We start from the raw sequence: 27,703 nt of genomic DNA on the forward strand, positions 1-27,703 counted from the left end.
AGGCGCAGACTGAAACTTGACTATAGACTAATGCAGACTAATTCAGACGGACGCAGACTGACTAATCGGAGGTCTGTACATTCGTTATAATACCTAGCGCGTTCAGGTATCACTGCGCGAGTGTGATCCGCGAGGAGAAAATGTTCTACGTTAGCAGCAATCTCATCGGATGCGTTACATATTAATGTGCGGATCGGCGGAAGCAGAATCTGGTCCGTCTCTTAGGCAGCGCCATCTCGAAGTGCGGAGACGGACGAGCGCTGCGTCTGCGCTGTATGCTTAGCGGGGCGCGCTCTAGTGGGAAAGTTGTGTTCGCGCTGCCTACGCGGAACTATGTGCACAACACGGACACATGAATAACTGAATGTGGGCGAGCTGGTCTTTTGGAGAGAGAGAGAGAGAGAGAGAGAGAGAGAGAGAGAGAGAGATTCAGCCGTGTAATAGCGGCGAATTTAACAATTTAGCGTGTCGCACCGTGAGACGGTAAGTCACATAAATTGACATTTAAGTTAAAGGAAAAAGGTTTTTCCTTGTGTCACGTGTGAATTTTAAATTATTTCAAGACTGCGTACGTGTGCGCGATGTACAAGAAAGATTAAAAAGGAGTTAAATAATGTCACCATAAATCACAAACAGCGACGTGATATAAAAATAAAAGAACATTCCTTCTATCTGTGTAATGAAAATGAACATAACCAGAGACTATTGCTTTATTGAAAGTGCTCCTGTTTTTGTTTCGTATAGCGGTAGTCCGCCTTTGTAGTGCTGTCTGGTAATTAACGTAAGTTTTGTCGGTATTTTTGAAAAATATAATAGTAATTGTTATTAGAAAGTGTGTATTATTGCCTTAGTGCTCAACTCTCATGATTTCAACCATTAATTATAATTAACAAAGTTTATACAGAGCTTCGTAGTGCAGGGATCTCATTTCCCCTAGTAAGATGTAGTCGGCTCTTACGCTGACTGTATTATTTAATTAAGATTTTATATCATAATATTAAATGTAAATGCGAGAGACTTCTCAATTTTGATCTTTCATTAATTTCAAAGTTAAAAACCGTAGTTATAAATTTCATTTATTAAAATCTACAGCACTGAATGAGTTCAGTATGCTTCATGTTGGCCTCCTAACGACAGACGAGATTCTCTCCAGTTTTGCATTGCAAACAGTGAACAAAAAATATTAAAAATCATTACACCCAGTAAGCTCCGCAATATCTCAGTTAATCTTTGCGACATTTGGTACATAAATAACCAATAGCCCCAGAGACCCATACTAATAATTACAGTTTGTGGAAGAATACTCATATTTTCTTTTCTAAATAGCAGCGCTCACGCTAACTATTTATTAGAAGGCGGTGAGTCGCGAGTTGTATTTACAAAATATTATATCGTATTTACTTCAGGGCAACCAATGTCTGAACGAGTGTTATTGCGGTATAAGTTAATTAAAAGTCTCATGCTAGCTCACACTATTTAAAGCCACTCCAAACCAAAATCATAAAAAATATATTTATAAAAATAAAAATATATAACTATCGCGTGATAAGTGGCATCACACACACACACACACACACACACACACACACACACACACACACACACATATATATATATATATATATATATATATATATATATATATATATATATAGTTATACCGTGATAACAGCCAGATCTTACATTTACTCTCGTTGAGACACTGAATCAAACAGCTTGACAGAGTGCCTGATTCGTCCGACACCTCATTTTCGAAGATGTACGGCCAACTGGCAGCTGTTCACGTACCACGATATCAAGAATGTACCATGAGTACCTAGATTGCGGAAGAAACGCAATCTGCAACATGACAGTTCTTTTTAAGTAAACGATCGCTTGCTTGGGAGCTTGAGGGTACGAAACTGAATGAGTCTTTGGTCCATCTGTCAATAAGTCCAGGAGCAATAGTATAGTGGTGCACCATCACTTCCAATACAACTTATAATCGAGAAAGTTCATGAACTGCTCAAAATTATGAAATTATTGCTAAAGCGAAATCGTAGTTTTTCACGGTGGTATTCTTGAATAAATATTTCACTGCTGTCTTGTCGCGTGAGATTTACAAACCTCGACGACTTCCTCTGTCGTCAACGTCATGAAATATTGCAAAAAATGGCTCTGAGCACTAAGGGACTTAACATCTGTGGTCATCAGTCCCCTAGAACTCAGAACTACTTAAACCTAACTAACCTAAGGACATCACACATCCATGCCCGAGGCAGGACTCGAACCTGCGACCGTAGCAGTCGCGCGGTTCCGGACTGAGCGCCTAGAACCGCTAGACCACCGCGGCCGACTGAAATATTAGACTCAGACGTTTGGTATTAGTTTGCCGAATTATGTCATGATCACGTCATGGAGTCACGGATCTCCGTATGTATGTAGTACACAATGAGGTAAAATCTGTTCTTATACTTCTGCATTTAGAGTTTTCTTAAACGCAATAAGGGGACCATGTCCTGTCCATGAAATACACCCCCATGCTGTAATACGCCATTATCCGCTGTCCAATTTTGGTCGAACACATAATTGCAGGGGTAATGTTCTCCAGGTATATGTTGAACCCAAACCCTGTCTAGGGTTACCACAGTGTGTAGAGTGATTCGCTACTCCAAATCACTGACTTACAGTTACGCAGTTTCCACAGGCGTCGGTGTTTCCACCAAACAAGCGTCGCTTAGTAGTGAGTACGAAACGGCGTGAGTCATGAGAAACAGTTCACCTATCTTAATCTATTCTTTTTAACTCTCAATAATTCTGCTGGTGGACTTGTGTGTCAGGTGACATTCAGTGGCTAATCCACGTTAGAAGTCTCTTAGCTCCCCTGTTCGACTCATGCTGCTGCCCCTGCCTCTACTCACAACACAGTACTCTCCACCTCATTTTGTACTAGCGCATCCGCCTATCGTGACATCTAGTGGCCACAAAGGGGGCATCCACAATGTATGTCGAAGTCCACATTATTCCGAGACTCCATTCATGTGTTTAGAGAACGTATTCTATATAGCTTATATTTATACACGATGAAATAAGGGCTGCCATCATCCCTTAGCTGTAAAAGATCACGATGCTACTTTCCGATTACGTAGTTCGATATATTGCTGATAGCACGCTCAGTGTGCCCACATACATCAAGATAATACACTATCCCATCACTCCGGAAAATTGTAGTATATCTTAAGCAAATAGGGCGTAATGGACTGCAGTACGTTCCCCTGGACTCAGTTCCGATCTATCTCTCTGACTTGCGGCAGCGGTTTCGCAATCGTGCATCAGAATGGACCCTCAGAATTTTGAAGGTGCGTTGAAGTACATACCTCGAAAAGTAGCTACCGTTATCATGACGAAAGTCGGTGCTACGTGCTATTAGGGCGGTATCCTATTCAGTTATCCTTAATTGCCACATTTTATTGTCTACAAATTAGAGAATGACGAGAAGGAAATAGGTACCATACAATGCCTGTTATTTCCACGTATACTAAATGATTAGAACTTAAACTGTGCTGACAATTTTATGGATCCTGTCCAACCCTTGCGTTTACCAACATTTCTTATTTTATGCGTTGTGGATACTTCGCGTCATTGTTAGTGACAGATGGTTTATTATTTCCATTCCGCATACTTCCGCTCTTCCAGCTGTACTTAAGATTTAATATTTATTTGGCTACTAGTTTCGCCGTTGCGTCAACGCTATCTTCAGGCCCTACAATTTGATGATATCAATTGTCTGTGTAGAAGTCCGCTGTGAAACCAATAGTACTCAGGCACACACAATTGATATAATCAAAGTGTACGGGCCTGAAGATGCCGTTGACGCAACTTCGAAACTAGTAGCCAAATAAATATGAAATCTTAAGTACAGCTGGAGGAGTTTCATTTTCAATAAAAATTATACCAGATGATGTCTCACCGTCACCCAATTTAAATATGGATGTACGAAGAGTAGTGGAAATCGGCTTAGTTTTATGCATTGTGCACACTTTCTTTCATTATTAGTGACAAATGGTTTAATATACTTCGGAAAGACGACCGGAGTGGCTGAGCGGTTCTAGGCGCTACAGTCTGAAATCGCGGGGCCGCTACGGTCGCAGGCTCGAATCCTGCCTGGGGCATGGATGCGTGTGATGTTTCAGTAGTTCTAAGTTCAAGGGGACTGATGACCTCAGAAGTTAAGTCCCATAGTGCTCAGACCTATTTGAACCATTCTGGTAAGTATGTGTGTATCGCTACGTGGTGATGAGGCTGGACACTAATTACGAGAGTTTTTCTTTTTCCTCTTCTTCTTCTTCTCTCTCTAGCTCTCTCTCTCTCTCTCTCTCTCTCTCTCTCTCTCTCTCTCTCTATCTATCTATCTATCTATCTCTCTTTCTCTCTTTCGCTCGCTCGTTCGCTCTCTCTTTCGGTTCCCATGAACTTTACATTTCCCTCCGTTGCTATAAACAGATATTGTGCTTTTCTTAATGTTATTAAAATAAATTGTTTCGTGTAAATGACTTAATCCCCTACGTCCGGTCAGTTTCAGTATTTATATAACATGAACAGCAAAGACATAAATAATTCTACAGCTAGACAAAAGAATTGATCCCCGAACAGTGAGGTAACGTCACATTAATAAGATCACTGCCTATGTTCGACGTCAAGGTGCAACAATCGCTGAAAGGTGGCAGATGGTAGCATTAGCAGTGGGAATATATGAAATGTGTCTGGGTGACACGTAAAATGTTGCAGTTGTTAGCATAGGGAGGAGACGGAGCAATTTATTTGACGTACGAAAGGGCACGATCATTGGCTTTCGGGTTAAGGTTGGAAGCATTTCCGAAACGGCTAAGTTCGCGAACTGACCGCTTGCATACCGCGTAGCATGGCAAAATGGCGCTATACAAACTGGCGTCTAGGCAGCTGTGGTTCATGACAGGCCCTAGGCGGCAATGATTAACGGTGCCTGCGGAGATGCATACGCGCAAATATGCATACAAGCACCTGACCGCCTAGACGAACATTATCGATATGGGCTAGTGAAGCCAAGGGACCACTCGTGTATGCTTGACGACTGCGCGACACAAAGCCTTAGGCCTCGCCTCAGCACCGATATTGGACTGTTCGGAGACATGTTGCCTGGTCGGACGAGTATCGTTTCAAATTGTATCGAGCAGATGGACGTGTACGAGTATAGAGACAACCTCATGAATCTATGGACCCTGCGTGTCAGCAGGGGACTGTTCAAGCTGGTGGAGGCTGTGTAATGGTATGGGGCGTGTGAAGTTGGATTGATATGGTACCCCAGATACGTCTAGATACGACTGTGACAGGTGACACGTACGTAAGCATCCTGTCTGATCACCTGCATCCATTAATGTCCATTGTGCATTTAGACGGATTTGGGGAATTCCAGCAGGCCAATGCGACAGCCCATACGTCCAGAATTGCTACAGAGTGGCTACAGGAACACCCTTCTACGTTTATACACTTCCGCTGCCAACGAAAGTCCCCATACGTGAACATTATTGAGCCTACGTGGGATGCCTTGTAACGTGCTGTCCAGAAGAGATCTCCGCTCCCTCGTACTCTTACGGATTTACGGACAGCACAGCGGGATTCATAGTGTCAGCTTCCTCGAGCACTAATTCAGACATTAGTAGACTCCATGCGAGGCCGTGATGCTGCACTTCTGCGTTCTCACTGGAGCCCTACAGGCTATTAGGCATGTGCACCTGTTTCTTTGGCTCTTCAGTGTACATGGCAATGCAGTCACACTGCATGCAATTTGGTTTCATACTTCATATTTCTCAGCAACGTAGATTACAAAAGAAACAGATTTTCAATATTATTTCATTATTTTTGCCGCGCTGAAGACATAATATAATTTTTACCTGTACTAACTGTCGACATATAAACAAATACAGACACACTTTCATACACAAGTTGCGACGTGACAGTGACTTATTTAGTTTCATTATCGTAAACGTCTCCCACCCAAGTATGGCGATTGCAATATTGTAACACTTTTGCATTTTCATTATGGAAACGTGGAAATTCTACCCGGGGAGAGAAATGTAGAAGCCCATGATAATTTTAGAATAAAAAGATGTGTCATTTAAACTGGAATTACCTTGAATTATGTCTGCACATGCACAGTAGCGATTTCAGCTGAAACGGCAAAAGTTCTCTATAACAGATGTGAGAGTGACATTGCCCCATAATTCTCTCAGCGCCATAATGAATCCTTCAAACCTCGTGTTTCCTCTAACGCTAATTAGCTTAGGGAACTTGACTGCGTTTGTGACAATGTGTCCCTTCTATAACTCAATTTTCTTTACAATTGCATCCTCATCAAATCAGAAAGAAGTTGTTTCTCACCTTTCATTCTCTTACTGAGGGCGGTGTGCAGTCAAGTCCACTTAAAATGTGAGGTCTGCAGTCCATTCCGCATGTTTTAATTTTCGTTCCTGCATGCTTTTCTCTTCATAATTCAACACTAGCGAGTTTTCAATCAAAAACTCGCTCCAGGTAAGTGCTTTGCAGTAACCTACGATGTTTCCATTCTCTTCGTTCAATTCCGTCAAAAATTGTTGCAAATGACAGTGGAATAATGCATGCGACTTTAAAAATTTTACTGTTCGTACTACAAATTCCATCATGTGCTGTGTGCCTGAAAATTTAGAACTAAGTGTTTTCTTGATACATTAAACAACGCATCTCGTCTGTCGGAAGTGGTAAGTTTTGCTCTTTCATTCTCAACTAAATCTTTAAATACTTTCTTCATTCCATTGTGATACCGTTTCGTACCAATTTGCAGCGTCTGTTGCTTAGGCGTCTGCATAACAGATACTGAGAGAATTCTCGCTCCTCTCCTCTGTCGTTACCACTCATTTTTAAAGGCTTGCGACGACAGATCCCTGTTCTCTTTTTGTGTAAACATTCTCTGGACCGGTGAACATCCATCACACTACGAACAAATAATGAAAGGTGAACAGCGTTGACTCCACGATTCTCCCGAAATGACCGAAAATATACCACAATACTAAGCGAAAAGTCACTCTGTACTGAGTGCTCCCAGGCAGAAAAAAGCAAAGCCGGGAGAGACGAATTGTGGCCCCCAGTGGCCCGCACACTCAGCCAGCGTGGAGGTTGGTACGCCGTGGTCGAAACTGCTCTAGAGGAGCAGTATGAACGTGAAGGGGCGACACAACTTTGTCTGTCCACTAGCGTTTGGTGACGGTATAACATTGCCCTCGTTATCTCTGATAGGCAGTGGTGCTCGTGTCGAATATATTTAGGGGTAGGACGTCCTGCACGTCTTCGCACATGGCCCATGCCTGCGCAACTCCGTCCACTGCAGGGATATATTGCGAAGCGAAAACTGAAACATTCGTACGGCGTTGATGGCCATGAGAGCCCACCTGGGATAGTTCTGACGCCGATTTGCAAGTCTTTTTCAGGTGAAGCCACAATGGGTGGCTTGCGTGTCGATGATGGTGAAATGATAGTGAAGAGAAGACGACGCCCACCTCTCGAGCGGAGAAAATCTCCCGTCTGACCGGAAATCGAACCCGAGCCCGCTGCGTGGTAGTCAGACTCTCTGAACTCTCAGCTAAGGTGGTGGACATCAGCACGTTAAGCAGCAGTTCGTTGTTGAAAATGGTGGGGGATGCATAGAAGTATCGGTCGGTATTGATGGGGAGAGTAGAAACGTCGAAATAAATGCCAGTGGGTCTCGTCGACGTACAAAGTTGCAATCTCAAGCCCCGAGTTTTCCTATAGATTTGAACGATCGGTCTGCTGGAAAGAGGTTTGTCGCTCTACATATACCACAAATGACTGTGATTGCGAAGGGTGCACTGACACCCTCTCTGGTATTCTGAGTGGTAAAAGGAGGAATTTTCTTACGAGTCCCACATCACGCTTATAGCAAAGGTTACGTAAGTGTTGCATACTCCCATATCTATCGAAGTCTGCCAGCCTGCATTGTTGAAAAGTACAACAGACAAACCTCATGTGTGAGTCGTAATCAGCTACAAAAGGCGATCTCGATCTCTACGTGTTAATTATAATCTGAACAGCAACATCTACATTAGAGGGCAACTGCCCTCCAAAAGCGTCTGTCGATGCTTTTTGAGCCCGCATACGAACGACGTGGAAACAATGCACAGTAAGATACCAGCTTCACTTTCCTTCCATACTGTGGCCTCAACAGCTTATATCCAAAACATGTAATACGAAATACTTACAAACAAGACAAGACTAGTTCTGTAATGATAAAAAGGAATTGTCATGTACCTGATCTGTTGTATTAAATTTGTTTCAAGTTTCGAAAGTATTCGTAGTGTTGTAATTTAGATAAACAACAGCGTATTACAACGATGTTAATTGATTGGCTGCTTTTTGATAGAACGGCTTCTTAATCGCAATAAAAAGCACAATATTGTGTTTGTTCTGCAGTATTCACTGATTGTGTAGACTAGTTGTCCGCTAACAAGACTATTATTAGACTTTATCATTGTCAAATAATGTACAACATTGGAGAGCAACATCGAAAAAATGTTACAGATTGAGAAAGAGGTATGAACACAGAGCAAATAAATATGTAGGGGTCCAACCAGAAATACATCAATAGTAAACTCGAAGAAATAATACCCATACAACAAATCAAATTTAAAAGAATTTAAATCAAACTAACTTAGATATTGGGATTTAAATGAGTTTGTTAATGATTTGTAGGCACCGTTATTCCGAGTTAAGTGTTAATGTGCTTCATATCTTCTCGTTTTCCTTCTTTTTTTAATATTTAACATTTTTAACTGCAGTACCAGTGCACCGACAAAGGTAACATTTACTCTGATTTCATACTTCACACCTCTTTTTCAACGCTGTTATGGAATATTGTACCCTCTCTGACGAAAAAACAATGCTTTAGCACAAACACAATTGCAGGTTTTTATTTTAAAATATTAGAACAATATTCTATGAAGATTCACAGTCCATTATAATATTACAAAGTTCTATCACGAGTAGATTTCGGCATATTTGTTATATTTTAACTTAGTTTTGTCTTGCACTTACAATTTCTCGATTCAAACTCGTATTCTGCGATAGCATTATATCAGTAGGAACTTCGCAGTTTGCATATGTATCAAAGAATCATTGTTGCTTTCTCAATACTTTGTGCATTACAACACAGTTATTTTCATAAAAAACACATCCACTTTCATACATATATCTTCGACTCGTCTTTCGGAAGAAGGCGGTTGAAATCCCTGTCCAGCTAAACTAGGTTTAGCTTTCCCACTCCGCCACTAAGTGGTTCACAGTAGATGGTTCCTTTCATACCCTAACCGCCTCAAATCTTAGCTTCAGCTCCGTCTCCAATTATGTCGTCGTCGACAGGGCCTTTAACTGTAACGGAAGAAAAACCTTGTCGTTGGGCGGCGTTGCTCGTCATTCTTCACTAAAGTTGACCGTAGATGTTCAATCTCATCTTTTAAATGAACAGGTTGACAAATTTTGTACGCCCAGTCTACCAAGATTTTCATTACACCTTTTTTTGTCTAGGGTGGTGGTTTGAATCTTTTTACAGATAACGATCAGTATGTGTGGCCTTTCAATACACCCTATGGCCCAACATGCCGTCCCGTCGTTTAATCACAGACACATCCACGAAATTCAATTGCTCATTACTCTCCGTCTCCATATTAATTTGATTTCCCGATTAATGCTGTTTAAGTGTGTAATGAAGGCATCCAACTCCTCTGCTCCGTGTGTCCATACTACGAACTTAACATCGACATAGCGATACCATCTGGCTGGTCTCTTACTGGCAGTCTGCAACGCCCGTTGTTCAAAAGTCTCCATAAACAAGTCAATCACAGCAGCGCTAACAGGACTGCCCATAGCCATCCCGTCAATCTGTTTATAAAAGTCGCTATTGCATTAAAAGTAGGTTGTGGTGAGAAAGTGTCGGAATATCGGTAGGAAAAACATCCGCTACGCATGAGATGGCTTCGTTTACCGGAATCATAATAAATAACGACACATTATCAGGGTACCAACCGGGACCACGCTGAGCTGAATTTCTAATATCACTGTCCGCCCTACCATCATAAAGTTGAAGCAATCAGGCAAGGTGTCTAGCTAACTATAGCGCTGACAATTGACCTCAACGGAACCTCAAGTTTATGCACTTTGGGTAGTCCATAAAGTCTACGTGGGTACGCTTCTGTTTTACAAAGCATCTTCTTATCGTCGGAGGAGAATGAAGACGCTTTCACCAGTCGATTGGTCATTCTTAAAAATATTCATAGTCGGATCCTTCTGAAATTTTTTGTGATTTGAGGGAACCAAAATATCATTGATCTTTCCACGCTAGTCCTCATTGTTCAATATCACGGTGGTATTACACTTATCTGCATTAAAACGATAATGTTTTTATCTGCATTTATATCCCTCAGAGCCTTCCTTTGTGCCTGCGACAAATTACTGTCAGGTGGCTCACATTTTCGCAGAATCCTAGCTGTTTCCATGCTAATTATGTCAGCAGACTGCTGTAGAAGCTGACGGATACCTGCCTCAATAATTGCTACAATGTCCTCTGTGGGTACGTTTTGGGGCGTCACAGCAAAAATTGCCTTCTTTTGCTAGTACAGAAATTTCAGTTTTCGACAAATCTTTATCAGACAGGTTAATAACAGTTCGAGAATTGTCCTCAACTGGATCTTCCGAAATGTTCTTCTGTGAGTTAGCGAAATTCTTCTTCTGTCTATTTACTGATATTTCTGCACTAATTTCCATAGTTTGGAATGTTAGGCCGTCAATCTTATTCCCGTCACCACACTGCATAGCATTACCAATAACCAGGTGGGGATGAAAAGCTTACTGCTGGTTTCCGTAGGTGCTCGCCGCGTCTGATGAATCCTGTCCCGTAGCATTGAAGATTCCATACGGTTGTAAATACGATGAGCATGAACCGAGCGAAACATCCTCTTCACCTTCAGAAATTTCGGAACCGTCGAAATGTCCCTGCACCGTAACAGGAAGGTGAGGGTACATAGTTGTGCTTTCTTCTTGCGCATTCCTTCAAATCGTCGAACCGATGCTGACATATTCTCCCCATAGAGGCGTTTGATCATACAATGTAGGCTTTTATGACCGGTATTGCCTTCACTTAAAACTTCCGGGCTAAAAGGCCATGGTCCGTGTATTAAAAACTCTCCCCTGACGTTCGTCTCCGAATGCGGGAGACATACTTCCTCAGATTAAGATTTGATACTAGTAGATTCCTCTTGGCCAGCACTAGTATGCTTTTTATGTCCTCCTTGCTCCGTCCGGGATCGATTATTCTGGTACCTAGGTTGGAGAATTCCTTAATTTCATCTACTTTGCAATCACCAAACCTGCTGTTACGTTTCTCGCTATTATCATTTCTGTTACTTCTCATTACGCTCTTCCACTGATCTGCTATATACCGATATACCCTTAATCCACACGCTCTACTCATTAGAGTGCTCATTGCATTCAGAAGATCCTGTGATTCTTCTTCACTTTTTCAGAGATGGTAATGTTATCGGCGATCATTGCTGTCCTTCTACCTCGAATTTCAATTCCACTCTTGAACCTTCTTTTATTTTCGCAATTCTTTCTCCGATGTATAGATGTAAGTAGAGGCGAAAGACTACAGCTCTGTCTCACACTCTTTTTACTCCGAGCACTTAAGTTCTTGATCTTCACTCTTATTGTTCCCTCTTGGTTCTTGTACATAATATGTATTGTCCGTCTTTACCTACACCTTACCCCCATCTTTCTCAGAAATTCGAACATCTTGCACCATTTGACATTGTCCAATGTTTCCTCCACGTTGACAAATACTGATTCCCCGCTTCCGTTATCAGTCATCCCTTTACTTTTCTAAATCCAAACTGATCGTTATCTTACACATCCTCAATTCTCTTTTCCATTCTTCTGTACATTATTCTTGTGAACAAATTGGATGCATGAGCTGTTAAGCTGATAATGCGACAATTCTCGCACTTGTCTGCTCTCTCTGCCTTTGGAATTACGTTGGTGATGTTTGGCCAGGCTAATACATTCTACACACGAAAGTGATTAGCTTTATTATTGCCAATTCTCCCACTGATTTTTGAAATTCTGATGAAATGGTATCCACGGCTTCGGACTTATTCGGTCTTAAGCCTTCCAAAGCTCTTTTAAATTTTGATACTAACACTGCACCCCCTATCTTTTCTATGTCGTCGAATGCTTCTTCTTGTATCACTTAATCAGACAAGTCTTCCCCCTAGTAGAGGATTTCAATTTACTCTTTTCACCTATCCTCTCACACCTCTGCATTTAATGGTGGAATTTCCACTGCAGTCATAGTGTTACCACCCTTGCTTTTAATTTCACCGAGGGTTGTTTTGCATTTTGTGCATGCTGAGCCAGTCCTTCCGATAGTCTATTCTATTTCTTCACATTTTTCATGTTCGTATCTCGCCTTAGCTTCCCTCTACGTCCTATTTATTTCATTCCTAAGTGACGTATATTTGCGTATTCCTGAATGTTTAGTACTTGCTTCATTCAGCGATGAGCTGGACTATTTCTTTTGTTACCCATGGTTCCTTCCCAATTAGCTTCTTTGTATCTACGTTTTGCGTTCCAACTTCTGTTATTGCCCTTTTTAGAGATGTCCATTCCTTTTCAAATAAACTGCCTACTGAGCTATTCCTTATCATAATATCTATAAGGACTTTTTTTTCAAGATTTGATTCAGCATTTTCTCAAGGTTATGATGAGTATCATAATTGTGTGTCAAATTTAATGCGCTTACATCGCCACCCCATGTGAAGCCTGTTGGTGACTCAGTGATTGGAACAACACAGTCCTTGCAAACCAGTGAGATTTCAGTGGTTGTGTACACAACAGAACCGTGTCTACAGAATTTGAGTCAGTGCGGAAATCTACGAACAGAACGACCATCATCAGAATTTTCGGCTGCGTAAGATTACTGAAAGCACGGAGGAAGAGAATAAAAAGGCCAGGTAGTGTGAAGATACACTACTGGCCATTAAAATTGCTACAGCACGAAGATGACGTGCTATAGACGCGAAATTTAACCGACAGGAAGAAGATGTTGTGATATGCAAATGATTAGCTTTTCAGAGCATTCAAACAAGGCAGCACCGGTGGCGACATGTACAACGTGCTGACATGAGGAAAGTTTCCAACCAATTTCTCATACACGAACAGCAGTTGACCGGCGTTGCCAGGTGAAACGTTGTTGTGATGCCTCTTGTAAGGAGGAGAAATGCGTACCATCACGTTTCCGACTTCGATAAACGTCGGATTGTAGCCTACCGAGATTGTGGTTTATCGTATCGCAACAATGCCGCTCGCGTTGGTCGATATCCAATTACTGTTAGCAGAATATGGAATCGGTGTGTTCAGGAGGGTAATACGGAACGCCGTGCTGGATCCCAACGGCCCCGTATCACTAGCAGTCGAGATGACAGGCATCTTATCCGAATGGCTGTAACGGATCGTGCAGCCACGTCACGATCCCTGAGTCAACACATGGGGACGTTTGAAAGACAAACACCCTCTGCACGAACAGTTCGATGAACGTTTGCAGCAGCATGTACTATCAGCTCTGAGACCATGGCTGTGGTTACCCTTGACGCTGCATCACACACAGGAACGCCTGCGATGGTGTACTCAACGACGAAACTGAGTGCACGAATGACAAAACGTCATTTTTTCGAATGAATCCATGTTCTGTTAACAGCATTATGATGGTGCCATCATTGTTTGGAGACATCGCGGTGAACGCACATTGGGAGCGTGTGTTCGTTATCGCCATTGTGGCGTATCACCCGGCGTGATGGTATGGGGTGTCATTGGTTACACGTCTCGGTCACCTCTTGTTCGCATTGACGACACTTTGAACAGTGGACGTTACATTTCAGATGTGTTACGACACGTGGCTCTACCCTTCATTCGATCGCTGCGAAACCCTACATTTCAGCATGATAATGCTCGACCGCATGTTGCAGGTCCTGTACGGTCCTTTCTGTATACAGAAAACGTTCGACTGCTGCCCTGGCCTGCACATTCTCCAGTTCTCTCACGAATTGAAAACGTCTGGTCAATGGTGGTCGAGCACCTGGCTCGTCACAATACACCAGTCCCTACTCTTGATGAACCTTGGTATCGTGTTGAAGCTGCATGGACAGCTGTACCTGTACACGCAATCCAAGCTCTGTTTGACTCAATGCCCAGGCGTATCAAGGCCGTTATTACGGCCAGAGGTGGTTGTTCTGGGTACTGCTTTCTCAGGATCTATTCTCCCAAATTGCGGGAATATGTAATCAAATGTCATTTCTAGTATAATATATTTGTCCAATGAATAGCCGTTCATCATCTGCATTTCGTCTTGGCGTAGCAATTTGAATGGCCAGCAGTGTGTCATGTACTTGTATGCGATAACGTTTGGATAATTTTGCCAGTAATCCAGTAACATGACGAAGTTCACAGGTCTTAGAACAGAAAAATGAACAGGAAAGAAGATCAGAGTTTAACCTCCCATTTGCGGCAAGGTTATAACTTATTAGAGACGGGGCACGTGCTCAGACCGGGGAGGATAGGGGAGAGAAATCACTTGTGCCCTCTCCGCTCTCTAAGTAGGAAGTCCAAGATCTGCCTTCAGTGATTTAGGGAAAAAGGCAGTGGACGTTACATTTCAGATGTGTTATGACACGTGGCTCTACTCTTCATTCGATCGCTGCGAAACCCTACATTTCAGCATTTTGCTGATTGCTGATTGCCGGACAGGGATTTGAAAAGTCATTCCCCAAATTTACGTACTGCGCCCTAATATTGCGCACTGCGCCACCTCTTTCACTGTGTTAAAATCGTGTCGTTACTACGTTACCCAGCGACGGTCTCGTTGAACTTTAAAGGTGCCCGTGGTTCGGCTTTTCTATTTCCTCACAGTGTGTTTTACGGGAATCGCGATATTTATTTTGCTTCAGTCTTAGAGATTTTGCACTAACCGATTTCAACATATGTCGATACAAGCTTTTTCGCAGCCTTTTTGTTACGTCACTTCGTCGAACATAGTCTTTGGTGAATTGTTTTTGGTCTGGACCACAGCAAGAGTTCGCAGGTTGGAAGCCTTGTTGTTTCCTTGACTGAAGTGAGTTAGTAATCGATTATAGTCGTAAGTTGCCTTCTTTGAGCTTTTTTGATGGCCTCCGTTAATCCCATCTGATGAGGATTCCACCCTGCACAGCACTCCAGAAGAGGGCGGACAAGGTTAATGTAAGCAGTCTCTTTAGTAGTCTTGTTACATTCTCTAAGTGTTCCGTCATTAAATCACACTCCTTGACTTGCTTTCCTCACAGAAATACCTTTGTGATCGTTGCAATTTAAGTTATTCGTAATTGCAATCCCAAATTGTTTAGCTGAGTTTACAGCTTTGAGATCTGTGTCATTTCTCAAGCAACGGAAATTTCCCCGGATTCCTTTTGGTACTGTTGTGGATAATTTCACACGTGTCATAATTTAGAGTCAATTTCCACTTTTTTGCATTTCTTTTCTGATCATCTGATGACTTTACAACACGTTAAATAACAGCATTATCTACATTCAATCTATGAGAACTGCGCAGACTGTCTCCTAAATGGTATATGTGGATCGGGAACAACAGAGGGCGTATAATACTTTCTTGTCGAGGGCCTGGTATTACTTCTGCCTTAGTCGATGATTTTCGGTCGGTTATTACGATCTGTGACTTTTCTGATGGGAAGTCACGAATCCAGTTACGTATCTAAGGCGATACTCCGTAGTTGCTTGCCAGGAACGGTTGAAATACCTTTTGGAAATCTAAAAACGTGAAAGCAACTAGACGTCTCCTGTCGATAGCACTCATTACTTCTTGAGACTGAAGAGCTAGTTGTATTTCACAAGAATGATTAAAAGATCATTCAGCCAGCTAATTATTTTCTGCAGTCTAATTATATATGTCCACATCAAGGAAGATTGCGACATAGCCGTGCTGGACGCTAAAGTTTGAAAGCTAACACACGTTCAAAGTACTCTGTTGCCTCCATGAAACTATTCATTCGTGTGCTACATAATATATTTCGATATGCTCAATTTATGTTTCAGGGCATATTTATCGTTACCTATGAGAGTAGCCAGTGTTTCACCGCACACACACACCACACACCACACACACCACACACACACACACACACACACACACACACACACACACACACACAAACACATCTTACAGGTAAGTTGTCTTTTAATCGCCTTGTATTTACTTAGGATGGCGTATTAGAAATCAACAATGTGTGGTTCGTTTTGGCATAATTCTATTTCCATTTATTTTATCCCAAAATATGAACACACAATTAGTAAAGATTCCGATATACTTTTAATACCTTAAAATATTTCTTGGGCTAATTTCTCTTAATGAAATTCTTTCGCGTGAAATTTTTTTTCTTCGTTTGTATGTACGGTTATGGGTACTGGAACTACTGTTGTTTCCAAAGCTTTGTTTTTGTTTACAGTTGTTGAAAATCACAATTAGGCTTTCGTATTATTACTAAACGTACATACTTTCTGAACTGGGCATTTATCACACTTCCATTCTGCATTTGTAGATATTTGTATAGGCGGATACTGATTTCTTTCTCTGTTTATGCGTCATCATGATCAGGTTAGGGGTAATGTTTATTCTTCGGTTTTTCAGTACAAGATGGACAATTCGGCAAAAGCCCTTGAGTGACAAGAACAGGGCACCAGCAGAGTAACTACGTTGAGGTATACCACGCGGAACAAAAAGGTGAGTCTCTGGAACCGATAATTACACCTGCTGTTATGGTGTATATTCTCTTTTGTGAGGAGACTTGTTTGTGCATCTCTTTGTAGCAGATCCGTAGCATGTTTGAGCAGCAGCATCATAAGTGTACTTCACAACACTGATGAATTTTGTCCAAAGCCTCTGTAAAAGAGGACTTTCATTAAGCTCCGCTGCGTAGAAAAGTGACTCACCTTTGTTCGCATTATATACAGGATACCAAATACAACTAAAACAAGGAAGAGAAGGGCACAGGCTGTTGCAGATGGGCTGTGGTATAGTTTCTCACCATACACAGAACAGTCCTCTAGTTAGTTAATTAAAATCACAACTGGGTTGCGATGGAAGAAAACTCCATTATATGCAAGAAATTTTGTGGGTTCCACGCATGGACGTTACTGAAGAGTAGCTAGGAAAGACACACCCTTTGCTTAGAATGCAGTACACAAGAACGTTTTATGTTTATGAAATATGGCAATACAACTGTGGCAATTGGATGGGCTTTCAAAAAGTAAATGACAATTGTCGTCCCATGTAAAGACCATTGAAAAAGACTGATGTATCGTTAGAATAGGATACATGTTCTGGTTTTCCTTCAGACACAGTTTTTCTGCGATACTGGTAACAGGAGCATCACAGTGTGAGCCTGAAATAGCGAGGCAACTAGAAAGATATTCTAGAGTAGAAGTAGCTGGATAGTACAATTGTGAACGAAACGTCTAAATTATGCACAGATTCGCCCTGAAATTCTGACAGTATGCAGACCGTACGTAGTGCCGTAGTGAAGTGACCAAGACCACACAGACGTCTGTGTTGCCATCGAGGAGGAGGGCGAAAGACGTTAACGTCCAGGAAATCGAAGGACCGACTGGCAGCAATCGCAGAGTTTCCAACATTGAGGATGTTCACGCCACGGTTCCGTGAGCAACGAGCGAGTATCTGCCGTCGCTCAAATCAACGGCTAGTAGAAATTTTCGACCACTGTTATCGAGACTTGGAGTCTATGATGAAAAATAGTGTTACGTATCTGCGTGCCTTCGACGTGTAGTGCAGCGTTCAATAAAAGTAACCTGACCTGAAATAAGAATGTGTAACTCACTTCCTGAAGTCCCTTCGTATTACTCATAATCTGTAATTGTATACGGGTAAAACAGTCACGCGGTTCCAGTTGTTGTGGTCTTCAGTCCAGAGACTGGTTTGATGCAGCTCTCCATGCTACTCTATCCTGTGCAAGCTTCTTCACCTACTGCAACCTACATCCTTCTGAATCTGCTTAGTGTATTCATCTCTTGGTGTCCCTCTACGATTTTTACCCTCCACACTACCCTCCAATACTAAATTGGTGATCCCTTGGTGCCTCAGAACATGTCCTACCAACCGATCCCTTCTTCTGGTCAAGTTGTGCCACAAACTTCTCTTCTCCCCAACCCTATTCAACACTTCCTCACTAGTTATGTGATCTACCCATCTAATCTTCAGCATTCTTCTGTAGCACTACATTTCGAAAGCTTCTATTCTCTTCTTGTCCAAACTATTTATCGTCCACATTTCACTTCTATACATAGCTACACTCCATACAAATACTTTCCGAAATGACTTCCTGACACTTAAATCTATACTCGATGTTAACAAATTTCTCTTCTTCAGAAACGCTTTCCTTGCCATTGCCAGTCTACATTTTATATCCTCTCTACTTCGACCATCATCAGTTATTTTGCTCCCCAAATAGCAAACCTCCTGTACTACTTTAAGTGTCTCATTTCCTAATGTAATTCCCTCAGCATCACCCGACGTAAATCGACTACATTCCAGTATCCTCGTTTCGCTTTTGTTGACGTTCATGTTATATCCTCCTTTCAAGACACTGTCCATTCCAGTTGCTCTTTGCTATTTAACGGCTTCCGGATGTAACAAAACTTTGATTATCAGTATTTCATTTAGTTATTGGTTGAGATTGAAAATGGTGCCATAATTAAGAGGTACAGCTTTACATTAAAGGATTAACGCAATAAATCAAGTGTTAAAAGCCGGGAACTGTGTGATTTTGCGCCAGTGTAGTTCATGGTGAGAATGAGTGCACTTAGCGATTTCCTACAAACTTTATACGCAATTCAAAACACTTTCACAAAATAATGAAAGGCGAAAAGTTTATCGCTTGCTTAATTTTCACCGTTCATGCAGTAAAACTGCAATTGTGAGAATGACTTTTTACTTCATTACCTCTTCATTGCTACTTTCATTACATAGGATCCACAAATCTCACTGAATGTACCTGAAAAACATAATGGAGGAAGTATGATGTCATAAGCATTGACATGCGTGAAAACTAGTTTCCTTAAAAAGAAGCACAAATTACTCACAATATACTCATCCAGTATTTGATAATGGGAGCACCTAGCATCTGCCAACAAACGTGAATCGCAATTTCAAATATTTTTTGAGCTATTAACGGCGTACATTTCCACTAAATAATGAAATTACAATAGTATTTCGTTTACGAAACACCGTAAAACATTACTATAACGTAGAACGTTTTAATGTATTATTTTGTTTTGACACTTTCATTAATCTGTGGGTGAAGAATCCGGAACTAATAAAACCAACATAATTAGTGTTTGTACTAAGTAGTTCAAACAATGTAGCCCGCGGACATTATTCTGCTTGAGAAAAAATTCACGTGTGGATTTCCCAAGTCTCAGTCCTAGATCGGCTATTTTTCCTCATGTATGTAAGAGATCTGCCTTCTAATATACATCAGAGAGATTAGAGCCCACACAGAAGCATACCGACAATCCTTCTTTCCACGTACAATACGAGACTGGAATAGAAGGGAGAACCGTTAGAGGTACTCAGGGTACCCTCCGCCACACAGGTGGCTTGCGGAGTATGGATGTAGATGTAGATGTAGAGAGCGAATTTGGTTCTTTTCACAGATGACGCTAGTATTGTAACAAATCCAACCGTGCACACAGCAATAGAAGAAATGGTGAACAATGTCCTTAAAAGTGTCATTGACTGGTTTTCTGCGCGTGGCCACACCCTCAATTTCAAAAAGACGCAACGTATTCAGTTGTGCAGATTTAGGGGTACTACAACAATAATAAGTGTAACACATGTTGAGGAAATAATACATAGGATGGGTACTTCATAATTCTGTAGTGCCGATACTGATGGGAATTTAAAGTAGAAAAAGCACATTTTGGAATTACTGAAACATCTTAATTCAGCCACACTTGCACTTAAATCCATTGTAAATCTTAGAGAGAGACAGATCAGTAAGTTGACATTTTTACGACTTTTAATTCAATAACGTCATATTGGACAATGATATGGGCTAACTCATTTTAAGAGACAAAAACTTTCTCTAAGAACAATATATCGTATTCGCCGACGATCATCTTGTAGACATCTGTTTAAGGAATTTGGCACTCTGAACACTTTTTCACAGTATATACATTATCTCATGGAGTTTGTGTAAAATAATACAATATAGTTCAAATTCACAACGATTTACATAATTACAACACCAGAAGCAGAAAGGACATTCGTTACTTCATCTTAAGGTTGTCTTTGGCAAAGAAAATAGGGTGTTGAATGTCGCAACTAAGATTTTTGACAACTTATTCAGTGATATAAAGTGTCTGATAGGCAGCTAAGCAAAATTTGCAAAGAAACGTGAAAAAGTCTCTCCTTGACAACTACTTCTGCTCTGTAGAAGAATTTCTGTTATTGTAATGTGTAAAAGGTAGTGTGTGGAATTAGTAACGCACTTCTGTATATTTAGTAATAACAATAATAATAATAAATCATATAAATGTTCAGTATGTAGCCATATTTACAAATTTATTTGGATGTGAGCTTAAAATAACTCTTTCGACAATACTACTATTTATTGTGAAAATTATCCGTAGAACCTGGAACTAACAACGTAACTCCTTAGGATTTTTCAACAAATCGGTGATAAATTTTACTTCAGAATTTGTTGAACGCTTCATGCGTGGCTCTCCCTACGCTAATTTTGACTTCCGTCAGTTTGTGTTCGCATTTGAGGCTTCGTCTGCGTTTAAATTTGCGTTCATAACAAATTCTTAAGACGGGTGTCGAACCACGACGGGTGTTTCCCATCCCTCACAACTTTGCTAGGCAGCTGTCTGAGACAGATTGTGTAATACCCATGAACTTCGTGTATTTGTACCCAACATTTTCAGTCTCATAGATGAATGTTTCCTGCTGACCACCCAGGTAATCTGAAATCTGATTCTCGTCGCATTCGCTACGTAATAAATTCTTTCCTTACTTTTCTTTATCGATAAGCGTATTCAGTGACGCTGAACGACCTTATTATCAATGATTTCTAGCTCAACATTAACAGAATCTAAAAGTTTGCGCAGATTGACAGTGAGCATATATAAGACGATGTTCAAAAACTCGTTTCTCTGATTAACTGCTGAAGGTAATTTTCTGATAAGGGATTTAGATCAGTTTCACACCATTCTATGTACCTACTGCCACGTCCAATCACTTGAGTTCCCCTACTACTTCCATATGATCTTAAGCTCAAACTTTTCGATGTTTCCCCTCGAACATCACACTACTGCTGCTCCTGAGGCAGAACATAGCAAAAGAATTCGATTAACATATCTGATATGCCTTCATCACTCCACCCAAATTATTTCGCTTTCGGAATCTGTACGAACCTCATAAGTGTCAACATATTATTAACACCTCCCATCAACTGTTTTCAGATTATCTGTTTCATTTACATTCCAATCATAATACTGAATTTCATTCCTATTAACGTTTGGTTTCAACCAGCTTTCTGTCCCAAATATTTTGTGGGTGTTATTTCTCATTTGTCCTCCCCCCAATGAAGCATGGACCTTGCCGCTGGTGGCGGGGCTTGCGTGCCTCAGCGATACAGATAGCCGTACCGTAGGTGCAACCACAACGGAGGGGTATCTATTGAAAGGTCAGACAAACGTTTGGTTCCTGAAGAGGGGCAACAGCCTTTTCAGCAGTTGCAGGGGCAACAGTCTGGATGATTGACTGAACTGGCCTTGTAACAATAACCAAACCGGCTTTGCTGTGCTGGTACTGCGAACGGCTGAAAGCAAGGGGAAACTACAGCCGTAATTTTTCCCGAGGGCATGCACCTTTACTGTATCGTTAAATGATGATGGCGTCCTCTTGGGTAAAATATTCCGGGGGTAAAATAGTCCCCCATTTGGATCTCCGGGCGGGGACTACTCAGGAGGACGCCGTTATCAGGAGAAAGAAAACTGGTGTTCTACGGATCGGAGCGTGCAATGTCAGATCACTTAATCGGGCAGGTAGGTTAGAAAATTTAAAAAGGGAAATGGGTAGGTTAAAGTTAGATATAGTGGGAATTAGTGAAGTTCGGTGGCAGGAGGAACAAGACTTTTGGTCAGGTGAATACAGGGTTATAAATACAAAATCAAATAGGGGTAATGCAGGAGTAGGTTTAATAGTGAATAAAAAAATAGGAGTGCGGGTAAGCTACTACAAACAGCATAGTGAACGCATTATTGTGGCCAAGATAGACACAAAGCCCATGCCTACTACAGTAGTACATGTTTATATGCCAACTAGCTCTGCAGATGATGAAGAAATTGATGAAATGTATGATGAAACAAAAGAAATAATTCAGATAGCGAAGGGAGACGAAAATATAATATTCATGGGTGACTGGAATTCCTCAGTAGGAAAAGAGAGAGAAGGAAACGTAGTAGGTGAATATGAATTGGGGGTAAGAAACGAAAGAGGAAGCCGCCTGGTAGAATTCTGCGCGGAGCACAACTTAATCATAGCTAACACTTGGTTCAAGAGTCATATAAGAAGGTTGTATACAGGGAAGAAGCCTGGAGATACTGACAGCTTTCAGATAGATTATATAATGGTAAGACAGAGATTTAGGAACTGTAGATTAAAACTGAAGAAACTACAAAATGGTGGGAATTTAGGAAATGGAACCTGGATAAACTGAAAGAACCAGAGGTTGTAGAGAGTTTCAGGGAGAGCATAAGGGAGTAATTGGCAAGAATGGGGGAAAGACATCCAGTAGTAGAAGGGATGAAGTAGTGAAGGCAGCAGAGGATCAAGTAGGTAAAAAGACGAGGGCTAGTAGAAATCCTTGGGTAACAGAAGAAATATTGAATTTAATTGATGAAAGGACAAAATGAAGCAGGCAAAATGGAATACAAACGTCTCAAAAATGAGATCGACAGGAAGTGAAAAATGGTTAAGCACGGATGGCTAGAGGACAAATGTAAGGATGTAGAAGCTTAGCTCACTAGGGGTCAGATAGATACTGCCTACAGGAAAATTAAAGAGACCTTTGGAGAAAAGAGATCCACTTCTATGGATATCAAGAGCTCAGATGGAAACCCAGTTCTAAGCAAAGAAAGGAAAGCAGAAAGGTGGAAGGAGTATATAGAGGGTCTATATATGGGCGACGTACTTGAGGACAATATTTTGGAAATTGAAGAGGATGTAGATGACGATGAAATGGGAGATATGATACTGCATGAAGAGTTCGACAGAGCACTGAGAGACCTGAGTGGAAACAAAGCCCCGAGAGTAGACAACATACCATTAGAACTACTGACAGCCTTGGGAGAGCCAGTTCTGACAAATATAATATTTACAATCCCAAATAAAGCAGGTGTTGACAGATGTGAAAATTACTGAACTATCAGTTTAATAAGTCATGGCCGAAACATACTGACGAGAATTCTTTACAAACGAATGGAAAAACTAGTAGAAGCCGACCTCGGGGAAGAACAGTTTGGATTCCGCAGAAATATCGGAACACGTGAGGCAATACTGACCCTACGACTTATCTTAGAAACTAGAATAAGGAAAGGCAAACCTTCGTTTCTAGCTTTTGTAGACTTAGAGAAAGCTTTTGACAATGGTGACTGGAATACTCTCTTTCACATTCTAAAGGTGGCAGGGTTAAAATACAGGGAGCGAAAGGCTACTTACAATTTGTACAGAAAGCAGATGGCAGTTATAAGAGTTGAGGGACATGAAAGGGAAGCAGTGGTTGGGAAGGGAGTGAGACAGGGTACAGCCTATCCCCAATGTCATTCAATCTGTATATTGAGCAAACAGTAAAGGAAACAAAAGAAAAGTTCGGAGTAGGTATTAAAATCCATGGAGAAGAAATAAAAATTTTGAGGTTCGCCGATGACTTTGTAATTCTGTCAGAGACATTAAAGGACTTGGAAGAGCAGTTGAACGGAATGGATAGAGTCTTGAAAGGAGGATATGACATGAACATCAACAAAAGCAAAACGAGGATAATGGAATGTAGACGAATTAAGTCGGGTGATGCTGAGGGAATTAGGTTAGGAAATGATACACTTAAAGTATTAAAGGTGTTTTGCTGTTTGGGGAGCAAAATAACTGGTGGTGGTCGAAGTTGAGAGGATATAATTTGTAGACTGGCAATGGCAAGGAAAGCATTTCTGAAGAAGAGAAATTTGTTAACATCGAGTATAGATTTAAATGTCAGGAAGTCGTTTCTGAAAGTATTTGTATGGAGTGTAGCCATGTATGGAAGTGAAACATGGACGATAAATATTTTGGACAAGAAGAGAATTGAATCTTTCGAAATGTGGTGCTACAGAAGAATGCTGAAGATTAGATGGGTAGATCACATAACTAATGAGGAAGTGTTGAATATGATTGGGGAGAAGAGACGTTTGTGGCACAGCTTGACTAGAAGAAGGGATCGGTTGGTAGGAGATGTTCTGAGGCATCAAGGGATCACCAGTTAAGTACTGGAGGGCGGTGTGGAGGGTAAAAATCGTAGGGGGAGACCAAGAGACGAATACACTAAGCAGATTCAGAAGGATGCAGATTGCAGTAGTTACTGGGAGATGAAGAGGCCTGCACAGCATAGAGTAGCATGGAGAGCTGCATCAAACCAGTTTCAGGACTGAAGACCACAACAAGAACAACATTCTCATTTCTATGCGAGATTAGTTCTGGAATCTTCCTATGGATCTTGTATACTTAACTAGTACCATGTTTACTATGTGTTACTCCATTCTGTCATGATTTTATGCCCTATCTCAAATCAAACGTATGTTATCGAAACTGTGGAGGGATTTCTGTATCGTAAAAAAAAAATCTACATTTTCACGCTACAGGTAATCCGCCACCCTATTAGCTGCTTCCTGTGCGCAGTGCACGCCTGACCTATGAAGATAGGTCCTACACTTCTCTTCCAGATAGCAGAGGTCGAGAAATCCGCATTCAAGAGCGTTACATAATGGTCTGAGCCCTACCGTGGGACTACGAAAGCAGCCATTCGGCCAACCGCCTGTAGGAAGCGATGGAGGCTTCTGAACCCAGGCGGCTGGCGTCATTCGTGTCGATATAGTCCACAACCGGCAACCATCAGCTGAACTTGTTACAAAACGTACAAACCATCAAAATCTCGCTAATAAGTACACGAACCCTGAAGCTGCAAACACTGCCCGCCACTAGCGGTCATCTAGACTTCACTGATACAAGGCGATTATACAAATCTCTACTAATCAATTGCTTACGCAAAAGAACGCAGAAAGGGAACCGTAATACTAGAAAGACCATAATTACTGGAAACAAGAGAATCAGCAGATCAGAGTCAGTAAGCGTGGAGCTGCCAGTCGATATAAGAACGGAACGATGGGCTTCAAAACGTATTAGTTTTTTTTTTTTTTTTGTTAAGTTCAGGAACATATAAAAGAAACACAAGTCGCTGTACATCTTAAGCAGCCTAACAAATATAATATATATGGATGAGACCTATTTTCAGATTAGCTGGAACCGCATCAGGAGTTATGTACAAAGCAACGTTTCATATCTAATGTTAAAACCATGTAGCACATAATGGTCAACGTAACACCGGCAGCTGAAGAAAAATTATACAACATCCATCTAAGAACACCCTTCACATGTGAAACATGAGGTCTCATCGATACGTTTCCACAGGCTCACCTGCCCAATCGCATCTGAGATCTGGTCTGATATCCGAAAGAGACTTACGATCATAGAGCGCACAATTGCATCGACATAGTGGAAATAAAAAGGACACAAAAATTGCAATATCCACCATCCTAAAACAAGGCAGCAATTTTGGTGATGAGACGCACTGCTACTTACATAATTTACGATCGACCAGCCTATATCAACTATTATCGCTCATACAAACAATTAGGACGTCAAGCAATAAGTTTCCGATAATGGAACTAGATATCATTTAATGTGGCTGAGTTAATGAATTAAAATTTGTAATATTAACTTCAGCAATAGACCTGTAGGACATAAAAAAATATTGGATTGTCGATATGTGTCAGTTTCAGCTGCCGACGCAATACTACTCGCTGCAGGTGAGCCGGCAGTTTTGCGTACGTCGGTGGACTCTCTTTTAATCATTTGAATATTCTCATTTACAGTATTAATGTCTGCTACTTTTAGCAATTGCTGGCGAGTCAACACCGTAATAAGGGATAGCAATTTTCAAAAACGTAATCACTTTTACGTAACGCAATTAAAAATATTACAAAGGAAATGCTTGCCACTCGGTAGTGCACATGGTGAAATGAATCTTTGATGACAGATGTCGATCACATTAGTCAACGACACACGCTTAACCATATGGATACGCCATCTTTTGAAATTTGTATAGATTGTAATTACCATTACAAAAAATTAACAAACCCAACTAAATGCAAGAAAGTCTCTCAGTGGCCAGGAAATGCATTCCTACTAAAGCAGGTCTATTTAATTTAACGGCATTAAGTGAGTCTGTTCTCTGTAGCCGACAGTCGTCAAGATAATTAATTCTTAACTCTTTGGTTTCAGATTCTTTTCGTTCCAGATTTCCTTGCCATTTACAAAGTTCAGTGCACTTTGCCCTCTCTTTCTCGTCTGGTATCAATTTCTCAGTGCATTTAATTACTGCCTCGCCAATTTCAGTCGTTTTAGAAGAAATAACGAAATTATTTCTTGCACTGGTTTTGTAAAGATCAGAATGCATGAAACAACAAGAAGAAAACATGAATAGTAACCTACCACCTATGAATGATTTTTCCACTTTGAAACAACAAGTGGAGCGAGTCAGTAACAAGTTAAGAATCAAACCGAACAGTTGAAAATAAAAGTGGCTCTAGCACGTACAAGAAGATCCGATTTCGATTACACAAATACCGAAGTATCAGTTTTTCCGGCAACCATAAAGAGCCTACCTGACAGGGTAAAATATTTCTCCGAAAGTTTTGACACCTGCCAACCAAAGAAAAATTGTTTGAAGCTCACAAAAAAATAACAAGTAGTGTCGTGCACAGAAAATCTATGTGCTAAACTTGCAAGCTATATAGAGGAATTTCTTAAAAGGGTGATTAAATTACTGAACAGTTCGAAGTAGAGATAAGGAGAAAGATACATCATACTGTCATCGTGGAATATGCTGAACAGAGCACCACAGTGCAAGATGTCAAGAAAGAACTTAGTTTCGCGAGGAAAATGTTGACTCAAGATTGGTCCACATGTCAATAAGAGTTCAAGATGAATTAACTGGTCAAACGTATCACATGGAAAAGGAATTAAATATTGTAAACGGAAAAACTGGTGACACAACATGACACATAGGTCGAGTAGGTGATGCCAGTGACCACTATCATACTCCAATATCGCAAAACAATGCATGGTATGGCAGACATCTGCCACAGAACTCTACCAGGAGGGATAGAGAAGAAGGACCCACCCCTACATATAGCTTGTTGGAGGAAAGTCCAC

At 41.1% G+C, this 27,703-nt stretch overlaps 1 protein-coding gene across 2 annotated transcripts in view; it reads right to left on the bottom strand.

The window, feature by feature from the left end:
- The window catches only part of LOC126282014 (semaphorin-2A-like), a 408,361-nt gene that overhangs the window by 300,955 nt on the left and 79,703 nt on the right, over positions 1-27,703 (bottom strand). The gene's annotated exons all lie outside the window — the stretch shown is intronic.

Source organism: Schistocerca gregaria, chromosome 7, assembly GCF_023897955.1.
Source record: "Schistocerca gregaria isolate iqSchGreg1 chromosome 7, iqSchGreg1.2, whole genome shotgun sequence".
Classification (NCBI taxonomy): domain Eukaryota; kingdom Metazoa; phylum Arthropoda; class Insecta; order Orthoptera; family Acrididae; genus Schistocerca; species Schistocerca gregaria.